At 43.4% G+C, this 15,532-nt stretch overlaps 1 protein-coding gene across 4 annotated transcripts in view; it reads left to right on the top strand.

The window, feature by feature from the left end:
- Positions 1-4,352: 4,352 nt before the first annotated feature.
- TFDP2 (transcription factor Dp-2) overlaps positions 4,353-15,532 on the top strand; it is a 53,907-nt gene continuing 42,727 nt past the window's right edge. For all 4 annotated transcript variants that reach the window (XM_058812320.1, XM_058812319.1, XM_058812318.1 and 1 more), the window contains exon 1: positions 4,353-4,560. The gene's annotated coding sequence lies outside the window, so the exon portion shown is untranslated. The remainder of the gene's footprint in view (positions 4,561-15,532) is intronic.

Here is a 15,532-nt window from a genome sequence, read left to right as displayed (position 1 = left end):
AGGAAGGCTTTAAGTCTGGCACTCCAGGCAGAAGTTTGTGCCTCAGTCACTGCTATTCTACATTTTGTTCTTACTTCTCAGGGAGTTTAGTTTCATCAACATCTGCCTTTGATCACCTACTGCCCTTTTGTGGAAGGCTCCTTCATTAGGTTCTCTTGATAGCCTGGAGGTTTAGCTGGGCTGAGCAGGCAGTGCTGCAGTGCTCCCAGACAGAGCTCTGACAGGAGCTGAACCTGATCCTGTTCAAATCACTGCTGGAGGCAACTCTGCACCATGTGCCTGATGCTTCACTTCCATGTGGTCGTGGTTTTCACCCTGGACATGGCACAGCTGGAGAGAGAAGATATCCAACACATTATATATTCCTCTTGCTCCAGGTGGTATCCTAGAGGACGCACTCTGGATAACCATTTTACCACTGTCACTGTTTAATTTGAAGCAGGAATTTAAGCTGTTTTTCTTTCACTACCCTCAAATTTACAGGAGGGAAACTTCACTACAAATTAAGGATGTGGAAAGGCCTTGGTGTATTTACCAGCTGAACCTTTCAAATGGCCTGCAGAGCTGTGAGTTCTGTTGTGGAGAGGTTCAAAGTAGGGAGTAAAGCTTTGGAACAGAGGGGTGTCTGGAAGTCTCCCATGATGGACCCCCCTTTGGAGATCAGAGCATTTGCCACGGCTTGTGACGTGAAGTTGCCCAAGGACTGAGCAGACAAACTGACATTTTGAAGAAATTTGATTACTGATCAAAGTCTTTTGCTTATCTTTTACAAGAAAAATTTATTTATCTTCCCAGGAAGTCCTTAATGTGATATTATCTAAAAGTGGTACCGATTAATTGATAATGGATTTGTAATAAGCTTTGGATATATTTTTACAGGTGCTGTGCTGTCCCAATTTTTGCTGCACAGAAGGGGATTAAAACCATTTTAGAACCTCACTCATACTAACTTTTATTAAAAATATGACAGCTTTTACTGCTGTCTTTTTGCTTGTATGTAATTTTTTGTCTCAAGGTTTTTTTTCATCAGTTTGGAAAGTATATGCAATTTTACATTTTCTCTCAGCTGAGTTTGATAGTAAAGGTAACAATACAAAATTACAAATATTAACTAGTGTGCAGTTTTGTCATTTTAAGATACTCAATTGAGATTTAATGTTGTACTTGGATTGGACAGCAGTGCAGCTCATTGGCATGTGAAGTTTGGCAATTAGTTGAGATGTGTTAATGATCTCTGGGCATTCTGCCTTCACAGATCCCACCATGCTGATAGCAGATAACGTCATATCAGTTTGGCAGTTCATTCATAACATAGAGCCCTAGTAAATATGTGTGGACTGTGTGGCATGAAAAGTGATGCCTCATAATAATCCCTCTGTTGTTGGAGGAATCTTGCTACTATTAGATTAATTGCTGTATATTGAGAGAAAGGGCAGATGCAAAAGTCTCCAGATAGCTGAAAATACTATCAGCAGCTGTATGAATTTTGTTACATAGCTAAAAAAAAAAAATCAAGTCAGCTGTATTTAAAAGCTTGACCAACATTTTTGAGTACTGTTTTCTTTTAAGCAGTATTTTCTGCTCTACTCTAACAGCTAATTTTATGTAAAATTAATTCAGTTGCTCTCATTGGTTTTTAACAAGAGCATTTAGACTTGCTTTCTTGTCAGGAGAAAGTAAAAAAAGCAAAATACTGAGTTGCTGAAAGCCTGATACCTTCTACTGGCATAATCTCTGTAGCAAGATCCTTCAACTAGTCCTACTATTTCCAGGCTCGGGGCACAGCACAGGAGGCTCACCAGTTGAAGAGAAAGGTTAGAACCATTTCCTGCCAGTCTGTGGGGCTGTTTCTGGTCTGAGCTAAAGAGTACAAAGGTGTGAGCCCCTCTTGGCACAGAGGTGTGACAGTGAGTCACGGAATCAGCAGTGCTCTGACCCAGAGGTTGGGCAGTGTGTTAGTTTAAGGCTTCAAGGGGAGTCAGGGCAGGCTGAGCAGGAGAAAAGGGATGGTGGTGGAGGGGGAGCCTGTTTTGGGTTAATGTTTGTGCAGGTTATCACAGAGACCTGTGGGCTGGCAGGAAAGCAGTAAAACTAGCAAACACTGAAAAGTGATGTACTGTGAAAGGGAAAAGAGATGGCATCTAGGAGGGATCTGACTGGCCACGGGGAGCAAGATGTGTTCTAGGGCTGGGACACCAGATGGATTCTGGAGGGAGACACGAGAGCTTACTGCAGGGCAGGCGTAGCTGCTCAACCCACACCTTAGTGTGCCTAAAATCCCAATTCTAAGGTTTTTTTTTTCAATGCAGCCTTCATTCTAGGGTAAAATGTGGGATTTGTGAAAGTTCTGAAAGACTGCGCATCGGTCTGGAATGTTACATAAGTAGCATACTTACACTCATGCAAGTTGGTCATTGTTTCACCACCTTCAAACTCAACTGTGTGTGAATATATATGTATAGATGTGTGTATACAGAGTTAGTCTGCAATTTGCTGCTGAAAGCAAATGCAAACTACAGCACTGACCTTCCTTCTGTTTCTCCCTTTGGGGGCTATTTTTCATGTTCACAATCAGCTCCAGTATCTGACTTCAGCTCATCAGTGTTTCTTGCAAAGAAGTAAATAAACCAGTGAACCAAAAAGAGTTCTGTGAAGCCCAAGTGTCTTTATTGAGGCTGGGTTCAAGTATTTGTTTAGCTGTGGTAACTAATAATAGTGCAGTAAACCAGCCAACCTGGTTGTTTCTGGTTTGCTTCCTTTGGAAGGCAATGTGTGCCTTCTGTCAGGGCGTGTGTCATGTTAGTGCCTGTGGCTGTACCTGTTAGAGGGGGCTTCAAGAGAATACACAATAGCTTGCATATTTCTGTTGCTTTTGTGAATGTATCTTGCTTTACACTGCCAAATATTGAGAAAAGGTCTTGTTACATGTCATGGAAGTGTTTTATAGAGGATGAAAAGAAATTAAAATCACAATCTGCAAATTCCTAGGCACATCCAAGATTTTCAGTTGTAAACTGCCCCATTGCAATAAATACAAAGGTCTTGTTTGCTAATATTGCTAATATTCCTTAGACTGACATTTAGGAACTTGATTTTATAGGCTGAACACCTGTTTTTTTTTGATGTTCCTTCCTTTTTTAGTGAAGGGGACAGGATTAAAAATGTCTTTCTAGAGCATTTAATGTCTGTAATGCAAGAAAAACAGAAGTTTATCATGTTTGATCTTGTATATGTATGATCTGCAGGGATCTAAAGCACATAAATAGTGTTTGTGTCGCCATAAAACTTTTGCTCAGCTTGCTCAGTGGCGTTAAGCTGCATTTATGTTAGAGAAACATGCAAAGTGGGTAATGCGCGCCTTGGATGTGTGCCTGGCTGCACTCGAGAAGACTTAACAAATGTTGCATCGTTGCGTTGAATGGAACTAGTGCCGAGTTTATTTTTTTGCTCCCAGAAGTGCTTTCTATTTATATGGTCCTCTGTAAGAAGGCGTAACCCTGCTTCGTTGAAACGGTTTTTTTAGAGCGCTAAGGAAACGTTGAAATCAAACACTTGTCAAGGCTTTTCCAAGGCGCCGAGCGGGGCCTGGGTTTCTGCGGCGGCGGCTCCCGGCTCCGGCAGGGCGGAGGTGCGAGGGCGCGGTCGCTGCTCGCCGGCCCCGCCGCGCTTTGTTGTCCCGGGCCCTTTGTTCGCAGGGGGAGCGCAGCAGGAGCCGGGCCCGGTGCACGGGCGGCCCTGGCCTCGCTCTGCCGCCGGCTCCCGCGCCGGGCCGGACGTTCCTGCAGCGCCCGCGGCGCCGAGCCCGCGGCGGGGCTGAACTTTGCATCCCGGGAGCAGCCCCAGCAGCTCCTCGCAGATAAGCGGCACGGCCGGCGGCCGCCGCCAGCGCGGCGCCGCGCGCTGTGTGTAAATACAGCCAGTCTATATTTCTGTGTTTGTGTGTTTGTACGCTCCGCACCGCCCGCAGCACCTGGGCGCCGCCGGGACAGGTGCGGCCGCCGGGAGCCCTCGCGGGGATCGAACCCGCGTCCTGACAGCGGCCGGCGCGCGCTGCGAGGGAGAGGCGGCGGCCGCGGGTCCGGGCCGGCCACGCCCTTCCGCCCCGCCCTCCCCGGCCTCGGCCCGGTGGATTGGCGAGCGGTGTGTGTACACACACCGGTCCGGGCCAATGGCGCGGGGAGGGCGCCTGACGTCACGCGTCGCGGCAGCCAATGGGCGCTCCCGGCCGGCAGACGCCGCCAAGCTTGTGCGGGGGAGCAGGACCGGGTAGCGCTCGGCGCGGGGCGGGCGCGGGGGGGCGGCGGGGCCGGGCCGGGGGCGCTGCGGGCGCTGCTGCCGCCACGCACCGGGGGCCGCCCGGGGGTCCCGGCTCCGGGGCCTCCGCGCCAGCGGCGAGTGCGCGGCGCCGGCCCGGCCGAGAGGCGTCGTCGGCGCGACTGGATCGCTCCTTGCCGCGGCGGCTGCCAAGGGACCGTCGCCGTCTCGTCGCCTCAGCGTCGCTGTCTGGGCCCAGCCCGCGCTGCCGCCCGCCTTACCTTCCGTCCCTGTTCGGGCCTGCGGGTGAGCGGGGAGCGGGGGGCGGGTGTGGGGGGCCGTGAGGGGGAAGGGCAGCGCCTTTCTTCGGCGATCGGCGGCCGCCGCCCCCCCGTGCCCCGGGCGGCGCGGTCCCGCCGGCCCTGCCGCCCCCTCCCCGGTGCCCCGGGCAGCGCGGGCTCGCCCCACCTCGTCCCCCCCCGGTGCCTCAGGCCGGGCGGACCCGGGAGGCCGGGAGCCGGTGCCCGACACCTGCGGGCGGGCCCGGGCGGCGGTGACAGCCGGGGCGCCTCCTCCATTGTGGGGCTGGGCCGCGGCGGGCTGTGCGGGCTGCGGAGCGAGCGGCGGCCCGGCCGCGGCCCCGGGGCGGGAAGGCACCGGCCGGGAGCCCGGCCCTGCTCGGCCGTGCCCCAACTTCGTGTCGGGGCGGTTCTCACCCGCCGCTCTTATGGGGACAGGGTCAGTCCGGCACAACAACAACAAAACTTCCCTGCCTGCCTCTTCCTGGGAGTTCCAGGCCTGCCCGGGCTTCCAGCGGTAAAGGGCTCCGCGGCAGAGGTGAACCCAGTGTAAACACCGGCTGCTGCAGCTCAGCATACAAACAATGGCAGGAAAATACGGAATAAGCAAACTTCCTTGAAATGTGGAAGAAAACCGCAAATGAGAGCGTGCTCCCTCATTGAGTAAAGGGGGATGCCGAGCTGTGTATCACAGCTTGTGCTGCTCTCCTCTGGAGAAAGGACTTTGGGTTTCATTTTCTCTCTAAGTTCTTGATTTGACAGAGAAAATGAATAGTTTTAATTTATATGATATAATATGCCGGGTAAACATTTTTTGCAAATTATTTCTTGGTCAGTTTTCGTAATTCTGAAAGCAGTTCTATTCTTTTTTTGACTCTTAATTAATATGGCTCACAGTGACTGTTTTCAATTTCTATCACTGATGTAGCTTAATTATGTTGACTAAAGGTAGTAAAATGTTGGAGATTGTGTAGTGCTGTAACAAATTGCAACTTGATACAATCTTTGATTCAGAAATAATGTTATGCTGGTAAAAATGGATGCTGTTAAAAAAGAAATTAATATATTTTCTCTATTCCTTTACCCTTCCCAAATTCACCTCAGTTCTTTTGATTATATTATATCCTGTCATACACAAAAATGAATCTATATAAGTGTGGTGAGGACTGAGAGGACCAGTGTTCCAGGGCAAATGCAGACCTGTGTTTCACAGCCCATATTTATGCCAATGCTCTGTATACTCACCAGTGGTTTTTATGCAGTGAAGTATTGAATTTCAGGAACTTCTGATCAAACTAATGTGGAGGGTGTTAAATATAGCACTTTGAAAAATACATGGAGGACTAGGGAGAAGTTTGTGTTATAGAAAAGACTTTGCTGGAGAGGTGATCAAGAGGGAAAAAAGTCAACTTTTCTTTTGAAAAGTGTCTTACTGTGAAGCGAGTCTAGTGCCTCTAGAAGAGGACAGAGTAACAGGTCAAATGATTTAGTTCTATACTAGAAGAAAAAAATTATTAAATATTGATAGGATTGTCTCATGGGTGAATTCAAGAGTGATCTTTTATATTACTGTCAAATTATTTGGCTTTCTTTTAACCACTTCCTCTTTGCATAGCAAAAAGAAACCATTTGACTTGTACTATCTTAATAGAATTAATTTTACAGAAGACACACCAGTGAGAGGAATGCTGTTGATTGCTGCAGAGGGCTCTGGCTGGTGGGCTCCCTTTACAAATGGGAAGGTGCAGTTTTCAGAAGAGCATCTTGGCAGCAGCCCTTCAGTGTGAAAGGCACAGGCCAGTACCCAGCTGGGCAGCAGCAGTGCAGTTCTGCAGGGGGTGGCAGCAGGACAAGAGCATTCCTTATCTCTGGCTGCTCTTGTCTGTGCTGGACAGCACTGCAGAGACCTCTGGTGCATCTGGACACACTTCCTGAGCAGTTGTGAGCACCCTCCCAGTGAAGATCTTTCAGTAGCTTTGGCTAAAATTGTTAAAGGTTTAGTGAAGAAACAGGGACCCAAATTCCAGCATTCCATCCTCTTCAGGGTGTATGATATTGGTGTAGATGTGCAGACCCTGCCACTGTGCCTTTGAAAGCTGAATGTGTCTCTCTAAATGCAATATAGAGTATAGAATACAGTGACTTGCATGGTATGAAGGGAAGCTCCTGCAGCCCATCCTGTGTAGAGAGAAATATTTAAATTTCTGTATCCTCATATGGAGCAGAATGAGTTCTAGTCATAGCCAGTCTAATTCAGTTCTTGGAATTGCATTTCTTCTGGTGTGCTACCTTAATATAATGTTCTTAGGGCTGTCTCTAAAGAGTGATAATTTCTTTAATTGTTGGTTTTTTCGTGTTTTGAGTGTAATGGTGTAAGACTTTCTCCACTGCTTTTCCAGTTATATTCACTGTACATGACTCTTGATGCACCAACAGTGAATCTTAAAATAGGGAAAATCAGCTGTCTGTTCTTCTGCAAGGAAATACACTTGTGGATTTTTTTTGTGCATAAAGCCAAGAAACCACTGGAATCAGATGGGTTGGTCACAAAACTTTAGGTATTAAGTGAAAAACAGCCCCAATGTCTTGGTGTGGCAATGGGACACAACATGGTGGAGCTGAGGGCACAAATCCCACAATGTCTGTGGTGGGATCTGAGAAACCAGGAATATGCAAGGGAATATTGTAAGAGGAGCAGGTGTGCTAGGGAGAGAGAGTTTTGTAGAACTTCCTGGATTGATTCTTCATGTTGTTTGTAACATCCAGTATTAGAATGAAGTGAATTCTTTTTCCCCCCATTATTTGATTTGTAGACCATGACTCTTCTGCAAGGGTCTGAGGCAGTAGTAAGTGATCTTATTTTCATAGTTTCATTAAAGGAGCTCCTTTGCTCCTTGGTCTGATGTCCTGTGTGATAGTTTCCAATAAAGGGCTTTACAGACTGCTCAAATTTACTTTTATGCTTTTCAGTATTTATAGCATAAAAATCAATCTAAGCAAAACTGCAGGCCTACAATAGTTCAGTTTGTAAGACCACTGTAATGGAACAAAAGCACAGCTTTGTAGGATATCCTACTTCTGGTGAAATACAGAACAGTAATTAAATGAAAAAAGATGATGTTTGAAAATAATTTGAGGTCCAGCTATTCACTTAGTACTGTTGAAGAAACTCTGCCTTTCAGAACACGGTTTGCAAAATCCACAGCCTCCTGTGAAGCCATTTGTGAGGATATTTGTATTTACTGAAACCTAAAGCAACTCCTGGGTTTTTGTAGCACGTGAAAAATAATGCTTTAGCCAGCTCACATCCAGAATTGGCTGTCACTGTGGAGCCTGAAACCAAGCTGGGAAAAGATGAGTGGTTGGTTTTGTGAGTGTGCTTGGTTGTGAACTGCAGCAATTCAGGTGTTGGCACAGTTCCATTCTTTCTGACTTGATAATGTCCAAAAGAGAAGGCAACTTGATTTTTGGTAACTTCCCAAATCATTTAAGCACGAATTCTAGAAGGGGTTGTTTAGAGGTATCTTTGAAGGCATTATCCAGAATTGTCACAGCACTGGGATCTTCTTGGTTTACAGTCCATAGGATATTTGACTGACATGACCAGCCAGGTTTTAACATGACCTGTAGAAATCATCCACTTTATAAAGGTGATGTTGGCTTCACTGGTTTTGTGTTATTTCAGTCAGTGGATGTGCCCTGACCACCAGGTTTTACACAAACAGGGGTCAGAGGAAGCAGTGATGGCAGCTGAGATTGCTTCTGTTCCTCTTTGCTAGCAGTGAATGGAGTGCCCAGGTCCAAACCATGGAATTTTTATTAACATCTAGAGACCAAACTCCATTTGGGAATGTAATTCTGGTCTTGCAGCTCAATTTATTTTTTCCTGTGGAGCTTAGAGTATGCTCCTGTTTGTTTTGTGTTTGGCAAGGCAGGTTTCTCCTGTTCCATCAGGTTCCTGCTGCTGCCAGATTCGTGTTGGTTTGGGTGGGAATAGCAGGTGATTCAGTTGTGGCTCACAACCTCTTTAGTGCTTTGTTGAGTCCCTCACTGACCTCTCTTGGGTGATTGTAACATCTGGCTGGGTGTATGGGAAGGTTAATTTGATAGGAATTCATAATCCATTTACCCATGGGTGGTGTACACAAATATGTTCTGTGTGAATAAGGGACCATTTTAATTTACTGTTTTCTTACTTCAGATTTCAGGGTGGGAAAAAAGAAAAAGTCAGAAAGAAATTAGCAGGCTGCAACAGGTACTCAGTGTCTTTAGGGCTGTGAATTTTAGTTGTGTAGAGGAATTCTTTGATTTGGTAGCAGCTATTATAATGCTGTTTGTGGGAATTAAAGCCAATATATCAGTAGCTGCTCATTAAGGCTTGTAAATGCCAATGCATTGACATACTGAAAGTCACTTGTGAACTGTAATGGTCATCCAAGAATATATGGTGGTAACATGACCAGTAATTATGGATGAGATTAGAAACTGCAAGTGAAAGTGAGCTTATGTCCTCAGAGTGAAATAAGAAACCGTGTGTGCATGGGCTCTCCATTTCTGGGAAGGAAGGAGTTAGGTAACTTCCTTTTGTTATGAACTTGACCTTGAGATTTGAGGAATGTGAGAAATATATTGCTGTTCTCTTGAAGGTGCAATCAGCTTATTGTAAACTTCAGTTTATTTAAAATTCGACTTGCAATTGCAAATACATTCCAACATTTTTTTAGATCAATAAATTCATACCAACAACTAATAAAATTTCAAGCTGTGTATTGATTTGGTATAACAGCAGACTTCTGCTCTCTGTCAAAAGCAAATTATTAATCCTGCTTCTTGCTGAATAAGAAATTGAGGAAGCTGTGATCTGGAGACAAAAATATCCCCCTTCCTAATGAATTTTTGAAGCATGCGCACACCCCAGTGAATTCTTCAAAAGCACACAGTAGTCTTCATATGAACAAGCCATATGCAACCTGTTGTCACATTTCAATCCATAAGTAAACTTTGAGGGATCGTGAATGCTTTTTTCCAGAAATGAACTGGTCAGTCAGTGGCCAGGTCTGAGGGTGGGTCCTGTCCTGTGCACAGCCTGAGGTGGCCCTGGGAGCTCTCAGGGCTCACAGCATTTGGAAAACTTTCCCGTAGCCCCTGTCAGCCCCACTGTTGGAGTTGTGGCAATGTTGGAGCTGAGGGGGCTCACTGAGGGGGCCAGGCAGCCATGGGAGCTGCTGAGGGTGCAGCACTGGGAAGGAGTGGAAGGTGGAACAAGTGGGTAAAGGTGGAAGGTCCCTTGTAGCAGGGGTGGGGTCTCAGAGCAGTGCAGTATATTTCATTGCACTGTGCCCTTCAGGTAACGTTGTGTGCTGTAATCAGTATTTGTGAGCTTGTTCATCACCAGAAAAATCCCTTTTTGCCTTTCTACCAAATTATTATTAAAGAAGTATGAAATTTTAGTAACTTTTACCCTTTGATGTACACTGTTATAATCTTTGACCCATGCAAGAGTAGAGTTAAATAACGGCATTAAACTAAAGCTTCTAGCAAACTATGAGGAAAATGGAAGAAATAGCTACTAAGTCTTCATAATCAAGTTTTTTGTTGCCATATAACTTGGTGATTTTTAATTAAATGCAAATGTCAAATTATCTTCTGTTCATTGAATGTTAAGATCCTTCCAGCTGCACAGTGTAGCCAAAAGTAGATCTCAACAGTGTGGTTAAACATTTCCATATATTTGTCAATACACTGGTAATTCTGGAAAATTTTAAATATCAAAATTAAAACTTACAAAACCAGGTTAATATCTAGAGCATTGTCTAGAGCATATCATACAGGGTATGGGCTGGTGTTAGGAAGAAGCTGGTGTGAATCTCAGTAGACAAAAAGATGTTGTTTTAAGCTGAGCTTGATTGAAAGAGGAGCCAATGTATTCTTGGCAATGCACAAAGACCATCTTACCATGGCATTTTACAGTCATCACATAAATCACTACATTTTTTTTCAAATGTCAATCCATTGTGAAAATGAAATTTCTTCAGGCAAAAATGTGTTTGTGAAAATACAGTGTGCTGTTTATTCTGAAAGGAAACTGTACCTGCTTCTTACTACTGAAGCAGGAGACTCCCAAGTGTTGTGCCTGTGTAGTAGTCAGCTATGGGCTAGGAACCCAGTGAGAGACCAAAAAATGAACTTATAGAATAGATTGTCTGCTTAAAAAAAAAAACCCTGCAGCTAAATTTCTCCTAATTCCAAATTTATCTTGGTAGTGATAAAAGTTGTCTATAAATCTCAAAAAGACATTTTAGATCATGCTTGAAGTGTGCATGAGTGTTCCCCCCTGTGCTGATGTCCGGCCCTGTGTACTCTGTCTTGAATGACAGTAAGCTGGTTTGGGGAATTAAAGGAGCCTTCAAAGGTTCAAGTGCTTGGGAATTATTCCACATGTTTAATGAAAGTTCTCCTTATTTGGACAGTAAGAGACCTGCTCCACGCCCCTGATTTAGAAGGAAGCCGTGGGTGCTGCCCCTGTTGTTGGCCCTGTAGCTCAGTGCTGGAGCGAGCCTGAGGAGCAGCCAGCCCAGGCTGGAAATGGGACCCAGCTCTGGGCAAGCCGCAGAGCTTGAGGGTCAGCATGCAGTTGAATGAATGGAGACCTTGAGCACTTTCAGCTAGGACAGGGTTTGAATCCAGCTTTGGATTTTCTTCCCATGTTACATGTTCTTGCTCAGACCTGTCTTCATTGCTGGGGTTCAGGATATTGAGTAGCCTCCATCAAACAGTGCTTCTTCTAGTCATGTATACATGTACAGTCATATACTGTGTGCATTGGTAGTAAATAATAGGTACAACAGTGAGTAAATACAATAAATAGTGGCACTAATTGGGCTGTAGCATTTGGGATCCACTCTGAGTCCCGAATGGGATCCGATTCATTTGTTGCCTCAGTATTTGCTACATTAAGTCCTTGAGGGGACATTTGCTTTTAGCAAACCACACGGGTTGGTGGATCTCCCTCATGGGGCTGAAGTGCTACAGTTTATACTCATTGAACTTGCAGGAATGCCTGCTCTGCTTTTCCAAGTTCTTTGTGCTGCGTAAACTTGAGTCATAATTACTGCTGTTGCCAGGAAGTGTCAGTTAATTTTTTCTGATGATACATTGGCATTTTTCTCGATCTTAACTACATGATGAGATCTTCACTTTCAGTTTGGGTTCAGGTAGTTTTATCTTTCATTTGGATCTAGGTTTGAAGCAGTAATGCTCATTTCCTTTTTGTGTAGTATAGTTGGGACAGCTGTGTTTTGGATTCACAGGCTGCAGCCTTTTAACTCAAGTAAAGGTGATTAAACAATGACACTTAAACTGAATACTCTTCTCAAATTTTTTTATTTTTGTTAAAATTTTGTAATATCCTTCAGTGGTCAAGTCAGACTTGCTTTGCTCAGTCTCTCTAATCACCTTGTCTGTTATATACTAGCACTGTTTTGAAGGCATATGGTTCCTCACAGTAAAGGCTGGAAAAATAAGTTGTGATACCTGCCAGACCTTCATCATGCACGTCATGGTGGGAGTTCCTTTCAAGGGCTTCCTTAGAGCTACTTTCTAATGTTATTTTCAAAATAAAAATTACTGTGTGACAGCTGAAGGCGGTGACTTATTTCCCATCCTGTGTATGTGACTTGTTGAATAAATACCTTGGTTGGCTTTTTTGAAGAGCTTCATTGAGTGACAAGCTGGATGTTATATGGCATTCCTGTCTTGGTTTTTTTTAGGGATTTTTTTTTTTTTTTTTTTAAAGGAGTTAGATATTGAAACATGTTTTAGGAACAAGCTGGAGAAACACGTCCTGGGAGCAGGTGGATTTCTGATAAGTACTTAATAATTCTGAAATTTTACTGATCTGAAAACTTGAGACACACTGAAGCAGCATATGTGTAACAGGTGGTCTAAGCCATGGAGATGCTGTGCATAAATTAGTGGTTTAAAACTGAGCCTGTACTGATTAATAAGGAGTCTTTTTGTTACTGCTGTCTTCTGAAATCAGCCTTGTAATAGTTGAAAGTTAGTACTATGGAGAGGGATATGAAGACTATAAATTGCTTTCTTGTGGGAAGACTGGTGTTATACAGGTTTCTTTTTCTTGAAACTCATCACACTTTTCTCTCAGCTGACCCAGTTACCTGGAATAATTTTCACTTTGCAATACTGTTTATCAGGTAAATGAGGAAAGGCGCTCCTTAGTGGTGATAAAAATCATTCTGGTATACTAAAATATCTCTTTTTTCAAACCTTTCATGTGTTCTGTAAAGACTTTTCATCATAACAATTAAGGTGATTGTCCAATAGTTGTCTTCATTTGTAGATGTTTATACTGATGTAATATTACATAAATGGCACTTTCTGTGGGAACTGGCCTCTGGAGGAGAATCTGGCCAAAGAGGAGAATCTTTGCATGGTGCTGGTCCAGGTGAGGGTGTGACTTGTACTGATCAAATTTTAGAAGAGAAACCAGGGTAAGTTTGGTAAAGCAGAGAACAGACTGTTATGTTATGGGGTAATTTAAAAATAACACTGGACAATAGATAGAAAATAAACATAAAAAAGAATGCAATGTTATTCTGCAAATAACTGTTTTCTGTTTTGCACTTTGTTGTGCTGGGATTCAGCTTCAAAATCACCAAAACATCAGAATAGATTTGGCATTTAACTCGTAGCTAGAGTAGGTACAGATAAAACTCCTGTACTGTTTTGCTGTAACTAGAGCTTGATTACCTGGGCTTCTGTAAATTTCATGCTCAAACTGGCTTTTTAATATCAGTGGCATAAGTGATTAGAAAATATGTTCTAAAAGAAGCTACAGCTCAGAGTTTACAAAGTCAGGCAGTTTGATTGGCTCCTTGTACCATACAATATGTGACCAAAAGGCCGTTTTATGGGAGTGGATTATAAACCAAGACTTAGCTTATGAAGGGACAAATGTAGTTCAAAAAAAGCAATCTTTGTGTCTCATGTGCTCTGGGCTCTGTCTTTATGCACTTCATTTCAGTAGAAACCAGCTAAAGAAGAAAAAAGGTTGAGTTTTATGTTTTTCTGTCTGTGTGGTGCATGCACATGCAGCAACTGGGAATGAAGAAAATCTCCATTTTGAGGCCATCTGTGTCGGTTCTTTTGTCTGAACCTGACAAGAGGTCATGGCAGATGGTGGGGTCACAAAGTCTGGCTGCTGGGGCTTGACAAAATGTGTTCATAAAGCTGGAAGAATCCCAACTGTTCTTACTGGCTGAGGAGCATTGTGGCAAAGGACTGTAATAGTTTATGGACAATACCTTCTGCATCATTAGGCTTGACAGCAAATAACTTGTCATGATGAACCTAGTTTGCTTATCTGCAAATAAGTTAAAACTGCTCAGCAATTATGTTCTTAACTACATTTTATTGGAGTGAATTACTTGTAAAGCCTCTTAAAGAGAGGGAGGTCAGACTGCAACGGGAATTTTGGCCAGAGCTCCAGATGATGGATTTGGAGAGTTCATCTGCAGGGGTCAGAAATGTGAAAAAAGAACAGGCACCAAAGATCATAATTTTCAGATGCATTGCAAGAATTCAGTATTTGCTCCTTGCCATGACCTCTGTAGTTTATGGCTTCAGGTTTCAGGATTACTGCAGATCCAGTAGCTCCTTTCCCCAGGGTGGGAATAGATACCTCTTTGTAGTATCTTCTCTAAAGCCAGAGAAAAATTGGTATTATTTTTTTGGATGTTTTGTGGTGAAACTAAAATGTCCAACTTTTCACAGGAGAATGTCTTAGTAGATTTGTGTGGTGTTCACATGCTGGAGTAACTGCTTAATTATGGCTGCAATAAAGGGAGGCACCAAGGAAGATAAGTACAACTCGGGCAACAGGAAGTGGAGGACGCCTCTAAGTTGAATAAAATTATTTTCCACTAACAATTTAATTGATGTGATGTCTGAATAAACCAAGAAATGTGTAGAAACAAACAGCCTAGAATTTAAAATTCTCTGGGTTATCCAAAACTACTAAAGCAGTGATGGGAAGTGATGGTAGAGTTCCTCATTGGTTGCACACACTACTGGAACAACCCCTGGCACTTTCCTGGAGGGAGATGAAGGCACTGGCCATTCTCAAACTTGACATAGGTTAAAATACAGAGGAAATGGCATAAATTGCATCCTACTTATGTAGCTGGTGAGTTCTGCTGTAAATGGTCATGAATCCTCTTTGATAAGTGGTTCAGGTGTCTTCCTAATTTTACTGAATTGATTCCACACTTCAAAGTGTGAGCAGTTCTCTCTCTCTCTCATTCATCCAAATGCAATTCAAATGTCTTTTGTAGTCCATTTTTAAACTGCAAGTAATACTTATAAAGTACTTTCAAGGTACCTGAACAATTTATCAAGTTAATTCTATCTTTAAGATGGTTTGTGTTGACAACATTGATTTGTAACTTTTCTTCTGTTTGCTGTAAGGCTTCTGGAAGCTTTCATTTAAAAAATAAGTCACTTTAAACTATTTTTGGTGTACCAAATTTTTTATCTTTTCCTGGAATTCTAATATTATAATTCTAACTACACAGGCTTAATAAAAAAGCATGAAAATATTTAAAAGATTATTTAGAGCTGAATTCTTTTTTCTTGCGTGTTTCCTAAAAATTCTGAATGTTTTCTGTTTTTTTCTACACATATATTTGATTAAAAGCCTTCTCTGTTGTTGGCTAAAGAGACAGTGGAGAGAAGTAATTCACTTCACTTTTTAAAGCCAATCTGCATTAAATGCAAAAATTGCATGGTTTTAATTATAAAACTCTAGTAATGATATAACATGGTTTGCTAGCACATTAATGTAGTTCAGGCCTTTATGTAAGTTGGGCCTTATATATAGGATTTCATCTCTGCCTGTTCCAAGCAATGACTATTTTCAGAATCTCTGCAGAACCTGACTATTGTGGTGATTATTTTCTCAG

The sequence above is a fragment of the Ammospiza caudacuta genome, chromosome 11 (assembly GCF_027887145.1).
Source record: "Ammospiza caudacuta isolate bAmmCau1 chromosome 11, bAmmCau1.pri, whole genome shotgun sequence".
NCBI classification, from domain to species: domain Eukaryota; kingdom Metazoa; phylum Chordata; class Aves; order Passeriformes; family Passerellidae; genus Ammospiza; species Ammospiza caudacuta.
The sequence above is the reverse complement of the archived record's forward strand: the minus strand, read 5'-3'. Positions and strand labels throughout refer to the sequence as shown.